This window comes from Leptodactylus fuscus, chromosome 8, assembly GCF_031893055.1.
Source record: "Leptodactylus fuscus isolate aLepFus1 chromosome 8, aLepFus1.hap2, whole genome shotgun sequence".
NCBI lineage: Eukaryota > Metazoa > Chordata > Amphibia > Anura > Leptodactylidae > Leptodactylus > Leptodactylus fuscus.
The window spans coordinates 13,888,428-13,904,014 of NC_134272.1; the positions used below are offsets into that span (position 1 = coordinate 13,888,428).

The 15,587-nt window shown below is 42.6% G+C and overlaps 1 non-coding gene across 1 annotated transcript; it reads left to right on the forward strand.

Moving 5' to 3' along the window:
• Positions 1–13,209: 13,209 nt before the first annotated feature.
• TRNAV-UAC (transfer RNA valine (anticodon UAC)) lies at positions 13,210–13,282 on the forward strand. The gene has a single exon. It is a non-coding gene; the product is annotated as a tRNA-Val (tRNA).
• The last annotated feature ends 2,305 nt before the right edge of the window (positions 13,283–15,587 follow it).

The window sequence follows — 15,587 nt, forward strand, 5'->3', positions numbered from 1 at the left end:
GACTAACCAACTCCTACGATGCTAAGTCCCTCCCCTGAGGTCTCTTGTTAATTGACAGAAGTGATTTGACCACTCCTACGGTTGCCCACATGAACGGTACTTTTCTCCCAGTGTTTTGGACATTCAAACGTGCAAAGTGATTGGACATCAGTCATTTTTGGGCAACTAATCCATAGCACATATTATTTTTGGGTGTCTACAGGAGAGTGAATGGTGTCGCAGACAACAATAAGCCTAAACTAGTGCAAGACTGCTAAGATCTCTGGGAGCACCTTGTACTTGGAAGTAGCTTAAGTGGTGTATATAAAAAATAGAACTTTTTGAAAATCTTAGGTTAAAAGATTGAAAGAAAAATTGTGACAAGTTTCTTTTAACCCATTTTTTTTCTCAACTCTTAAGTTTCTTAGTCCCTTCCCAAGGTGTTTTGTCAATAAATCAAAGAAATTGGGCATAAATTTTGGCCATCCATACCAATTTTTCCAAAACACATCTTATTTTTTGGTGTCTTTGCTACGAAAAGTGAATAGTGTTACTGGCAACAAGGAGCTTAAGCTAATGCAGGACTTCTAAGATCTCTGAGAACACCTTGTACTTGGAAGTAGTTTCCATGGTGTAGACTGAGATGGAACTTTTTGAAGATCTCCATTTAGTGGCTGGTCTTGGAAATGACTAAAACCATTTTCTAATTAGCAAATAATTCTGAAAACATATGAGCAACTTTCCAAAAAATGCACTCCCAAGGGCTCTTTTGAGTGAATACCATGTGAGTAAGAGGGCTCTATGGACATACTGGGTGGTGGGTCATGATATTAGAGCTTGAACTTTTCTGGAAGAATATCTCGAATCTGTGGTCCATGGAAGATGTTTTCTCACTTTCTCCTGCCACAAGGAGCGGCCACAAGTTCCAAGGTGTCCATCTCCTTAGCCTCTATCGGTCAAAGTAAACTAACAACATACTACGACAGACTCAAGGCAGAGGAGAATCTAGGAATCTGGCCAACATTACATCTCCCTGTGAGACTCAGCGAAATATTACTGTCAGTGTAGATAAACAAACAGCCTAGGAAGTGAGAGGAGGAGGTCAAAGAAATAAGAAGATTCACGGTTGATGGGAAGCAGATAGGGTGGAGGACAAAAATAGTCACTTTTCATAAACTTGGGTTTGGTCTTGAGGCTTTAGTTGCGAGGCTTGTGATGGAGAAGGACATCTTCTTGGGTTATCCTTAGTGGACATCATCCTGGGTTATCCTTAATGAGCATTGTATTGAGTTATTGTCAGTAGACATCTTCTTGGGTTATCTTTAGTGGACATCTTCTTGGGTTATCCTTAGTAGACATCTTCTTGGGTTATCTTTAGTGGACATCTTCTTGGGTTATCCTTAGTGGACATCTTCTTGGGTTATCCTTAGTGGACATCTTCTTGGGTTATCCTTAGTGGACATCTTCTTGGGTTATCCTTAGTGGACATCTTCTTGGGTTATCCTTAGTGGACATCTTCTTGGGTTATCCTTAGTGGACATCTTCTTGGGTTATCCTTAGTGGACATCTTCTTGGGTTATCCTTAGTGGACATCTTCTTGGGTTATCTTTAGTGGACATCTTCCTCCTGGTGGATCCAAGGTGGAAAACCTTCTGTCTTGAGAAGGTTTTCGTTGTAAAGCTACATAAAAGTTGTCATACTGAGACATCTAAAAGAGAATCAATCATCTCAAGAACTTATGGTGACCATGTACATTAGATTGACGTTGGTTGAACTCGCTGATTTTTGATGGGACCACCTGATCATCTAATGTATATGAGGGTGAACGATGTTGGGGCAAATAAGGATTGGACTGATCTCAAGGGCCATCCTTTCGTTCCCGGGGAAGGTAATCTACATCTGGGTACTCAGTATCCAGAGCTTCATAAATATGGCCCAGATTTGGTCACCTAGACACTTAGTCTTGCCCTTGTCCATAGAAATAAGGACTTTTTTGCACCATATACATCAACAGCACTGAGAAAAACCTCCCAAGATCTTGTAACCCATCTCCTTTCAATCTCTATCAATACTGCCCCCTATGGACCGAAGTATGGGCAGATCCTGCACCCTGGACAATACATTGATTGAGATCATATAATGCAGTCCTACATGTTATTGGAAAGTCAGGATGCAATAAAGTTGCCAGTTATTACTGCAGCACACACAGAGTCACAGCTCCTCGCCAAGAAGAAAAAAAAAAAAAATCCTCAACTCCGAGCAGATGTTTTTCATATGGGAAGGGCTCACAGTAAGATTTATGATGGTTTTTGGATCCAACGTGTTTAATTTTTGCTTTTAATTATACAGAACCTGCTCTTAATTCCATCATTTCTAGTTTTCCGGGATAATCCTTGTTGACACCATGCAGATCTCTTGTATGTCTTGGAGCAAGAAATGTGTTGCGTTCCCCCCCGCTGCTCATGCCTGCCGCAGCCTTGCCGGGCCTGCCCCTTTAAATCTGCCCCCGGAGACGTGAAGTATCATAAATCTCAATAAACAAGGACTGTCTTATAATAAAGGATTTTGGGGGGGGAAACATAAACATTGATACATTGTAATCTGCAGCGCGCACAGCTTTATAGCAGATGATTCGCTGACAGCGCAGGAAGCACATCACGTTATAAAACGTATACATATGGTAATGACGCTATAGGTCCGCATTAACCCCGTATAGACCAGAAGAGTAGATATGAACAGGCAGATATTTTGGAAATGGATGCCAGGAGTTGTAGAGCCCGGATCACGACATTGTAGCAAAGTCCTTGCATGGTCTTCTTGATCTCCTACAATTGGCAGAGAATTAGATCTATGGGAAATATTTTGGAATTTTTTGTAAAATTCCCCATATTATAGTCAGTGGAGACCCAGAACATGATGGAGGCACTGCTACCTTCACATTGTAATGGTCACTGTTATGGGGCACTGTGGCTAGCACTGTTGTGGGGAAGCTATGGCTGGCACCAGAGGCGTAACTTGAAACTCTGGGGCCCCTATCTGCTTTTTGCTATTGGAATAGTGGTAGATTTTATGTGGCAATGGTCCCCCTCAATGGCCCCTGGCTGGCACAGTTATGGGGGGTTTTGTGGTTGCCAATGTTTTGAAGGTGGCAATCTGATGGAGTTTCTATGATTGGTCAATGTTATGGGTCGCTACATCAATGTTATGGGGTACTGTAGGGTTGGCAATGCTATGGGATACTGTGAAGTTGTCAATGTTATGGGGGGTACTGTGGCTTCCGCTGTTATGGGTCCTGTGTCAATGTTATAGGGGTACTGTGGAGTTGGCAGTGTTATGGGGTATAGTTGGGTTGTCAATGTTATGGGGGTACTATGGCTGTCTCTGTTATGGAGTACTAAGTCAATGTTATGGGGTATTGTGAGTTTATCAATGTTATGAGAGAGCTGTGGCTGTCACTGTTATGGGGTACTGTGTCACTGTTATGGGGTACTGTGGGGTTGTCAATGTCATGGAGGTCCTGTGGCTGTCACTTTTCAGAAGGTGCTGAGTTGACAATGTTATGGGTGCACTGCGACTTTTGCTCTTGTGAAAACATTGTGCACTTTTATGGAGAACTGTGGCTGTCACTATTAAGGGGTTACTAGTCTTGCAGTAGTTTTGGGGTCACTGTGTTACTATTTTATTGCTGTTGTGTCTTGTACTTTTTGGGGGCACTGTAGTTGCTACTGTTTTGGGGCCACTATGGCTAGTAGTGTTATGGTGGATCTGTTGCTATTACAGGGAAATTGTGGCTTCTCCTGTTATGGGGCACTGTTGTAGGGGCAACGTCAATGATCTGAGGACATTGTGGTTGTCAAGATAATGGGGGCACTGTCAACGTTATAAGGTAATTTGGCTGTACGTGTTGGGGGCACTGCTAAGTCGTTGCTATGGGACTTTGTGCCTGTCAATGCACAATTATGGGGGCAATTTCACAATTTTGTGCCTCCTCTGTCCCCGACTCCCATAGAACCCATATGGATAGACCACCATTAGAGGACATTCGTACATGAAGCTCCCCACTATTGTATCACTCCAAGTGGGACCTGAGAGTATAATGATATAAAATATTTTTGGTGGGATTTCTCTTGACCCTTTTATGTTTAAGGGAAGCCCCACATGTCTGTTACATTCTATATTCTCCATGACATCTGTAGAGCAGACCTTGTGGGTGGTGGGATCACAGACTTCCTCATCTAAACCCTTTGTTAGACGCACCATCAAAGAAGTCAACAATGAGTACATTACCCTGTGAGGAACATCTGTCCATCAGAGTCGAAACATGAAGCTCCTTGGGCCGCAATACAGAAACTGTACCAAGACCCCCACCTATCACAATACCGGTGGTCATTGAGCCCATTGGGACATCATGGACCAGGTGTGACTCCTATAGTTATGTGACTGCTCCCCAGAATAATATTTTTGCACCAAAATTTTGAGATCTTTTTTAATGCTACATTTTTGCACCGGCCCGTCTATCCAGTGCCCCTTAGGCCTAAGCTTATTACCTCCTCTAAGCGTTCCCTTGCTTTTGTCCAGTGTGATCAATTAGATATGTGACCCATCAATTCCTTTCTCAGGCCTGTGTGGTCGCCTCTTCCTTCCGAAAATACTATAAAATGGTAATTTCTCAATTTTTTAAATTGGGCTAGCGCGTTTCACATCTGCTATAAGGTCACTCTATTGACTCACCATCCTCTCTTTTATGCTTTTCATCTCCCCTGTGTCAGCCAATCCCTCCTTTCACATCTCGACCTCTTGTTCCATAACTTTTCTTTCCGAGTTTCTCTCTGGTGAATTTTTGAAAAAATATATGATGTCCTCTGACGGACAACCCAGAAGTTGTGGGCGGAATTACTCAATATTTGAGTCAGAAACTAGTGAATTACCCTTATGGACTTTCACATCAACATGTTTTTCGGCATCAGATTGTCATTTTTGACAATACTTTTTGATTTTGGTCATTCACGCGCTTCAAAGATGTGGTTATCACTAGTAGGAATGGAAATTTCATTGGGGATGATGATATGGGACAAATTGGGCTGGGACTATTCTTCAGCCCGGGCTTTGAACTGATATTTTGCAGAGTAAATTTTGGCCCACTGTTAGTTTTAGGTTTGAGGTTTGGACCAAGTGGTTTTTAGCCATCCAACAAAAATCTTCCCCAAAATTTCCTTTTGCGTAACATGATCAGTAGAAGTGAGTTGCATAAACATTTCACCTTGCTCCTGATTATTGAAAACTACAATTCCCAGCCTTCTTCATACCAAAAATATTCTGTAAGACAGACCCGATATGCTATATCGCTACTAACGTCCGGTACAGTGGGAGTGGGGACATGGATTGGAAAAAGCCCATAAGGGGACCAATGTACAGGACGTCAAAAAAAGAGGATCTCTGCAATGTGGTGGGCATTAGAAAGGCAACCATCTATCTAATACAATGATTTTTTATCACTTTTTAGAACAAAAAGTTGCAGATAACCTTTTCAGATTTTTGAGCCCAGTTATAGCAGAAGGGATCGTGCACCCAGTTTTTGTTATCCTCAGTTACCCCATGACACTACCCCATGACAGGTCTGGAGATCTATCTAGTGGTCCGAGTTTGACCTTGTTAAAAAAGACTCCTTGTAATATTTTCAAAAATTTTTTGGAATAGATTGGGGCGCATCCATTTATTTACCCCATTACCAGGACCATCCATGGGCGATACTTCTAATAATAACCCACCAAAAATGCAGAGATCTCTTCCAAGAGCGGGTCAGTAAGCCAGTTTAATATCTGTTAAAAATAAGACAAAAACTACCGTATATACTCGAGTGTAAGCCGACCCCTAATTTTACCACAAAAAACTGAGAAAACATATTGACTCGAGTATAAGCCGAGGAGGGAAATGCAGCAGCTACTGGAAAATTTCAAAAATTAAAATGGTCGGCGTTTTTGGGTGCAGTAGTTGCTGGGTGCTGGGGTGCTGACTCGAGTATAAGCCGAGGAGGGCTTTTTCAGCACAAAAACGATGCTGAACAATTCGGCTTATACTCGAGTATATACGGTATGTTCACGTGCGCGAGGCCTAAGGGGGAACACAAGGGCAATAATTCTTAGTTTAAATAAATTGGTAAAGATTTATACAAACCTCCAACTAAAGCCACAACATGAGAGTTTATTTTTGGGACGACCACTACAAAGGCCTCTTGCCCCAGGGTTACATCTGACACTTCTTATAATATAACACAGGCAAGGAACACAAACTCAGCCCATGCAGCTGTCAAAAATTCATTGACCATGTGACAGGGGTGCCAAATGGAAAACCTCCCGTACTGTATCATAAAAATCCAAAAATGACCCGGAGTACGTGTATATATAAATAGTATGTGTATATAGTAGCTATCTTAGCCTTAACCTTACAGGACGTTGTCTTGCCATTGCTGTCTATCTGTTTGCCAAAATATTGTCACTCATATATTATAGGTGAGTAAATTTTTCAAAAAAGTTCTCTTGATTTTTTCAAATATGTATTACACACTGTTCACAAATACTATAAAGCTAGTCTTATACCTACAGGCCACGCAAAATTAGGGGCAAATTATATGTTGTTTACTGTTTCTCTTGGTTTGGATTTGGTTCCAAGGGGCGTTGGTGATGGCTGTAACCAATGCGAGACGGCTCTCCTGAGCCCATGGTCTGGATGTGTAGCCACGAGCCTTGTTACACTCTCCAGAGGTCTGGCAATCTAATATAGGGATACAAAAACTTCCAATTACAAGGGAAAAAGACTCAAAAATAAAACAAAAACTACACCCTCAATGCCCATGGGGCCCGTCTATGCCAAGCGTCCCTGGATAGAAATGAGTAGAAACGATTCAGCTGCTTCTTGTAATTGATCTCGTGTTGGCAGGTTCTGAGGTCTTGAATTAATTTGTGGAAAGTTTAGTTATAAAGATCATCACTACGCAGAAAATATCCAACACTACTGTTTGGAAAAGTTCTGGAATCTGAACAATAGTTTTGTGGATGTTCTGTGCGGTACAGAGAAACTCCGGAAACTAGTGAGAGAGAGAACGGTTTGTATTATCTATCTATCTATCTATCTATCTATCTATCTATCTATCTATCTATCTATCCTTCTATCTATCTCCTATCTATCTATCTATCTATCTATCTATCTCCTATCTATCTATCTATCTATCTATCTATCTATCTATCTATCTATCCTTCTATCTATCTCCTATCTATCTATCTATCTATCTATCTATCTATCTCCTATCTATCTATCTATCTATCTATCTATCTATCTATCTATCTATCTCCTATCTATCTATCTATCTATCTCCTATCTATCTATCTATCTATCTATCTCCTATCTATCTATCTCTCATCTATCTATCTATCTATCTATCTATCTATCTATCTATCTATCTATCTCCTATCTATCTATCTCCTATCTATCTATCTATCTATCTATCTATCTATCTATCTATCTCCTATCTATCTATCTATCTATCTATCTATCTATCTATCTATCTATCTATCTTTCTTTCTTTCTTTCTTTCTTTCTTTCTTTCTTTCTCCTATCTATCTATCTATCACCTATCTATCTATCTATCTATCTATCTATCTATCTATCTATCTATCTATCTATCTATGTATCTATCTATCTAATATATCTTATCTATCTTTTATCTATTTATTTACATCTATCCATGTTATATCCTGGTATTACACCTATTCCTGGAAGAATAAAGTGATAACTACATGAGTCTCCTGAAGCTGCAGTCACTCGGCACCCATAGTCGCTCTCTCGGAGACACAGACGTCCCCTGCATCTCCTGAGCACATGTGAAGGCCATTGAGGCGGCTCCAGGTGCGGGAATGGTTTCCAGGTGCAATGGAGGCACTCATCCTGAAATCATCAAGAAGCAAGCACCCCATTAACAGATCCCACGTGACCCTATAAAACAGGTGATATACTGCCTAGGGAAGAACTAGGCCCGTGGAAAGAAAGGGAAAGGTGAAGCATCTAAATCCACAGGCCTTGGGTACAAAGAGAAGGGGATTGTGCCCTGTCCATATGGCGCACAGTTTAACCCCTTTGAGGAGGGCTTCTGTGCACCGTGTGTTAATGCCAATATAAAACATGGAGGATTAGCACATGATGCATTGTGGGTTGTGGCCCCCAAGGGACCGAAACAGAGGAGCCTGTCTCTTGCTTATAATGGCTGTGTATATATCCCAGATCCTGAATTTCATTGTATCACATAATAACCCAGAATTTACAATTTTTTTTTTACTGTGAGGGGAACACGACCCAGAAATATCTATTGTACATGTCTGTAGTAAAGTGAGAACAAACCCCGCAGGGGCCCTGGTATCTGATTATAGCCAAAAATGGGAAATATAAAGAAAATATATGTATTCTGTCCATCTATTTGTATTCTATCTATCTATCTATCTATCTATCTATCTATCTATCTATCTATCTCCTATCTATCTATCTATCTATCTATCTATCTATCTATCTACCAACCATCTATCTATCAACCTTGCTGTTGGGGTTCCTCAGGGCTCGGCCCCCTGCTCTTTTCTCTCTGCACAGCCCCCATTGGACAAACCATCGCCAGATTTAGCTACAGGTACCATCTTTATGCTGATGACCCCCAATTATACATATCTTCCTGTGACATCACCCCTGCACTCATACAGAACACCAGTCACTGTCTTTCTGCTGTCTCTAATATCATGTCCTCGCTCTATCTGAAACTAAATCTCTCTAAGGCTGCATTCACACAGAGTAACGCCTGGCGTTTTTTTTGTGTTTTTTGCACATAGCGCCGCGTTTACGCCGCGTAGCGCCGCGTATACGCCGCGTTAACGCCGGGCAACGCCACCGCTAAATAGCGCGGCGTTAACGCGGCGTATACGCGGCGTTAACGCGACGCTACACGGCGTAAACGCGGCGCTATGTGCAAAAAACACACAAAAAACGCCAGGCATTACTCTGTGTGAATGCAGCCTAAGACTGAACTACTACTGTTTCCACCATCTAATAGATCTGTCCCTGATATATCCATTGCAGTCTCAGGCCTTACTATAACTCCTAGGCAGCAGGCCCGCTGCCTCGGGGTCATGTTTGAAGCAGACCTTTCCTTCACCCCCATATTGAATCACTTGCACGTTCATGTCACCTCCACCTCAAATACATCTCCAGAATACGCCCTTTCCTCGCCAGAGATACACTAAAGACACTTATTGTCTCTCTGATTCATTCTCGCCTTGACTACTGTAACTCCTTACTAATCGGTCTTCCCCTCACTAAACTCTCCCCTCTACAATCTATTCTGAATGCAGCGGCCAGGCTCATCTATCAGGCTAGACACTACAGCGATGCCTCTGCTCTGTGCCAGTCGCTACATTGGCTGCCTATTCATTATAGAATAAAATATAAAGTTATCCCCCTCCCCCACAAGGCTCTCCATAATGCCGCACCTCCCTACATCTCCTCCCTCATCTCTGTCTACCGCCCAACCCGTGTTCTCCGCTCACTCAATGACCTAACACTTACATCCTCTATTATCAGAACCTCCCACGCTCGTATACAAGACTTCTCCCGAGCTGCACCACTTCTCTGGAATGCTCTACCCCGGACAATCAGATTAACTCCCAATTTCTACAGCTTCAAGCGTAAACTAAAGAAGCATCTTATCAGACAGACCGATCACAATGTCTAACGTAAACCCTTCCGTATAGAACATATCACACAGATGCAGAACACCTTATTTCGGTTTCTTAACACAAGTCATATTCGAATTTATTCCTATTTTTCCAGATTTTAGGCCAACTTTACAATATATACCCCGTAGAGTATGAAATGTAACAAGGCTGAGGCTAGTAAATGAGGTAGAAGGTGGTAGGCGTGCGAGGAGACGTCCTGTAGTATGGCGGCCTCATGCGCCAGCTTTCTTCACACTTGCTAAAAGCCTCCACGGCCTGTTAGAGGTGCAGCCGAAGGTGACAAGCCTCAGCTCAAGAGGAACTCATACCGCTACACGGCCATGAAGTTAACTGGCTCCAATCATCCGGAACGCCATGCTCCTTCCTTCTACCAGTGCAAACGGCCTGTTTTATGCAGAAATGCATCGCCACCGAGCCATAATAATGTAATGGGTAGATGACATAACAGGACCCTTCATACAGGTGTCAGTAAATACTGCAGCTCTGGGGTTCTTATCTTCTGATACCTTAATGCCTACTCATGCAGGAAGAAGATTTTTAGCATTTTTCAAATTTAACCCTAAAATACAGTGTTCCCAATGTACCCCTGAACCACAGTATTTCCAGTGTACCCCATAAACACAATGTCATGTATCCCAGAACCCCCAAACAATGCTCCAGGTATACCCCTGAATCACAATGCTCCCAGTGTGCCCATGAACCACAGTGTTCCCAGTTTATTCTAAACTAAATTTCCACTGAACCCCAAAGAACAATGTTTCCTTTGTGCCCCTGGACTACCGTGTTCCCCATGTACCTTTGAACCATAATGTTCCCAGTGTAAACTTTAGCTGCAATTTTCCCTGTGTACCACTGAACTACAATGTTCCCAGAAACCAACAATGTTCATGTTGCACCCCTGAACTACACTGCTCGTAGTGTACCCCTGAACCTCAATATTCCCAGTGTACCCCTCAACTACAGTGCTGCCAGTGTACCCCTGAACTACAATGTTCCCTATGTATCCCTGAAATACAATGCTCCTAGTGTACTCCTGAACTACAATGTTCCCAGTGTACCCCTGAACTACAATGTTATATGTGTACTCCTGAACTACAATGCTCCCAGTGTACCTCTGAACTATAATGTTCCCCATGTATCCTGAGCTACAATACTCCCACTGTACCCCTGAACGAAAATGTTCCCACTGTACCCCTGAAATACAATGTTCCCTGTGTACCCCTGAACTACAATGCTCCCAGTGTGCCCCTGAACCAGAATGCTCCCAGTGTACCCCTGAACTACAATGTTCCCAGTGTACCCCTGAACTACAATGCTTTGTGTGTACCCTAAACTACAATGTTTTGAGTGTACCCCTGAACTACAATGTTTTCAGTGTACCCCTGAACTACAATGTTTTGGGTGTACCCCTGAGCTCCAATGCTCCCACTGTACCCCTGGACCCTGTACCCTGATTGAAAATGTTCCCTGTGTACCCCTGAACTACAATGTTCTCCATATACCCCTGAACTACAATGTTCCATGTGTACCCCTGAACTACTATGTTTCCCGTGTACCCCTGAACTACAATGCTTTGTGTGTACTCCTGAACTACAATGTTTTGAGTGTACCCCTGAACTACAATGTTTTGGGTGTACCCCTGAGCTACAATGCTCCCACTGTACCCCTGAACTACAATGCTCCCAGTGTACCCCTGAGCTACAATGCTCCCACTGTACCCCTGAACTACAATGCTCCCAGTGTACCCCTGAACTACAATGTTCCCAGTGTACCCCTGAACTACAATGTTATATGTGTACTCCTGAACTACAATGCTCCCAGTGTAACTCTGAACTATAATGTTCCCCATGTACCCTGAGCTACAATACTCCCACTGTACCTCTGAACGAAAATGTTCCCACTGTACCCCTGAAATACAATGTTCCCCATGTACCCCTGAACTACAGCGCTCCCAGGGTACCCCTGAACTACAATGCTCCCAGTGTGCCCCTGAACCAGAATGCTCCCAGTGTACCCCTGAACTACAATGTTCCCAGTGTACCCCTGAACTACAATGCTTTGTGTGTACCCTAAACTACAATGTTTTGAGTGTACCCCTGAACTACAATGTTTTCAGTGTACCCCTGAACTACAATGTTTTGGGTGTACCCCTGAGCTCCAATGCTCCCACTGTACCCCTGGACCCTGATTGAAAATGTTCCCTGTGTACCCCTGAACTACAATGTTCTCCATATACCCCTGAACTACAATGTTCCATGTGTACCCCTGAACTACTATGTTTCCCGTGTACCCCTGAACTACAATGCTTTGTGTGTACTCCTGAACTACAATGTTTTGAGTGTACCCCTGAACTACAATGTTTTGGGTGTACCCCTGAGCTCCAATGCTCCCACTGTACCCCTGAATCCTGTACCCTGAACTACAATGTTCTCCATATACCCCTGAACTACAATGTTCCCTGTGTACCCCTGAACTACAATGTTTTGTCTGTACCCCTGAACTCCACTGCTCCAGTTTGCTCCTTCCCCATAATGTTCCCAGCGCTCCCCATTTACACCTTGTTATACGCAGCGGCCGTTCACTGCTCCCCAAATGAGATATTGAGAGGAAATAGATGACAATATTTCAGTAAGCGGCCGCGTCCTGCTAAACGCATAACCTGAGGAGCGGCGATCATGTAACAGTCCCAGCAGGGGAGACATTATACATCCATCAGCATCACAGCAACATCTGTTGTGAGAGGTTCTGCAAGCAGACAGCCCCGGGCCGCTCACTGGGGAGCCGTAAGATCAACTCAGGTTATTGTACGAGCTTAGCTTAATACGTGGATTGTGCAGCAGGTACAGAAGCTGTGTGACTACATGGGTAGGGGCCCCAAGGCCCTGGCCGCTGCATGAGACATAAGACGTCATCACGCTGCTTAAAGGGACACCTCCTATGTTATAGGGACAATGCTGTTCTTGTCCGTAGGCTATGGCTGGTATTGTCGCTCGGCTCCATTTAATTGAATACCAACTGCAATACCAAACACAGCCATTGGCCAAGAGAGGCGCTGTTTATATAGATCTATACATGTGGCCAGAATTTAGGATCCATGGTAATGGGACAAGGCTTATGAAGGGGTGGACCAAAATCCCTCTATTATCCCTATAAAAGTTGGTTAGTATGCCCCCTACCATGTCCATATATAATACCGTGGTCTATGTGTCCTTTGGGTCTCCACCATGACTGCCACCTCTGCACCCCCATATGGATTAGTCAGGTTCTTACAAATAGAAATTTTGGGTTATTTTTGTCTATTTTTACATTCATTCTAGAAATCCATTAGATCTGAGAATGCGCCGGCCAATCTCTTCCATAACATAAGATGATTTTCTAACAGTTTCTCTTTGCTTAAAAGTGTTCAGAGCACAAAAGGTTAATCAGGCAATGACAATCGACTCATCAGGCCTGCCAGTCAGGTTTCATAGTGTAGTGGTTATCACGTCTGCTTTACACGCAGAAGGTCCTGGGTTCGATCCCCAGTGAAACCATGACAATTTTTTTTTTTTTTCATATTATTATTTTTTTAATTTATTTTTTACAATTTTACTCTCGTCAGATTATTTATAATTACAATTTGCTAAATCAGCAAAAGTGTGAACACGCAAGGTACAGGACAACCTATACACTCATACATAGTCATGACAAGTCTTACTGGCCTGAGAGGGGTTTATGGGATCAGAATATAAGATCTACTTTTATCCCCTCACCTGAAACAGCGCTACCCTTTGCTGTGTCTGGTATTGCAGCTCAACGCTAATCACTTCAATACAAACTTAGATAGAAGAAAGGATAAAACAGCCCTTGACTCCTTTCTTTATAAGACTCTGTATGATCTGGAGCCCCTTTTCTTAAGTGGATCATATGATCTACAACTTCTAAACCACCAGTGATCTGATCTAATCTGCTGGAAAATGTGGCAGCAACCGTTCAATTCCCCTGCAGCACCCCCACAGGTAACAAAAGGTATTACACTTTTCGGATTGAACTAAATGAGATGATCCATGGACGTGTCAGGTCCTCCAGAGTAAGAGATCGGTACCTAGGAGCTATGTTTAAACATTTGTAACTAATAGGAATTTCAGATTGTTATTGTTTTTGTCAAAAACAGCACCCCTCCTGGTTGTGCCCGGTATTGCAGAGCAACATCATTCAGCTTAATATAAATACAGATGTACAGTTTGCCTTGCTTTAATGGGGATTGTACAATTTAGACATCTAACAATAAGGTGGTCACAGGTGATCTGCTGTTAGATGCCCATTGATCAGATGTTGTTTGTCAAAGTGTTCAATTTTCCTGCAGTGCCTCCAAAGGACAAATGAGGTATTACATAGTTCCTACTGAAATGAATAGACTCTCTGAGTAATTTATCCATATACTGGATCCTCTAGAGTGAGAGACACTATTGGTACGTAATAGATGACGGTCATAAAGAAGGGACCCCTTCCATAACTACAATTTTTTGATGTTTTTGACTTTCCCTTATTTTTCTGCTGCATCGTTCTTGAGTCCAGGAAAATATGTGGAACCATCTTTGAATATTTTTAACTAGTCATGGGAATGTTAGTTTGCTACTGTTGTACTCGGTAACAGCTCCACTCCTGGCTGTGCCTGGTATTGCAACTCAACATCATTCAGATTAATTGGAATATAGATGTAGATGGGAATCAAAATAAACTGAACACAAGTAATCTGCTGTTAGATTCCCTTTCGAATCCAGCAGTAAGTGTTCAATTTTCCTACAGTGCCTCCACAGGGGAAGTTAAGTATTACACAACTCCTATTGAAATTAATGGACTTTCTAAGTAGTTTGCTCCTATACTGGGTCCTCCAGAGCAAAAGTTAAGTAATAGATGACGGTCATAACTACATATTTTTTTTTTGATGTTTTTGACTTTTCCTTATTTTTCATAGTCCTTGTGTGCAGGAAGGATCCTGGAAGCCGTCTTGACATATTTATAGGAGCTCTGTAATTTTATCACAGCACAGTGGAAAAAAATGGGGTCAACTATTCATAGGAATTCCGGTTCCATACATTTCCATAGGTGACAGGTTTCATAAACGTTGCCCGATGTCTTTATGATTTGGGTTTATTCGTATTGTGAGAGAGCAGCCCGTCTCTCAAGAGTGACATTTCATCTCCTACCTTCAGCCGTCACTTGTAATGGGAGTTGTCTTGGATTTACACAACTGGCCCGTGGCCAGCGCCATTATTAAGCGCCCTTCAAACTGATACTAAATATCATCCCCCAAAGCGTGGTTATGTCGCTGTGCTAGGCCTGTCTGCATCACCCTTGTCTCCCTTCATTAGCAGCCAGGCGTGGAGCAGAAATGCAGAGTTCTTGCAGGTATGAACCGTTCCCACAGGAATGTGACAAAACATCTGGATAATGTTTGTTCAGCGTAGCACATGAATGCCCAACGCTCGCTATTATTACATATTGCATCATAAAACTTATTACAAGTAGTGTGTGTCAGGGGGGAGATAGGAAATACCCTGCTGGCTTAAAGACCGTTCCTGATTCCCATGATATGGTCCCTACTTCGACAATGATCCACAGAAGTTGTAATCTGTATGGCGCCTTGAAGGACATATATCCAAGGTTCATGATATCAACCAATATATGGGCTACGATATGTGTGAGGAGCTATCAAGATCTTCTGATGGTTGGAAAGTTTCCTTATCCCAAATGTCTCTTAAATAGAGTTGTATTGAAAAAAATTTCCCACCAGTGTCCTGGAATCACCATTGGTAGAAGTCTTGAAGGAGCTTTGGGATATCTTACCATGTATGA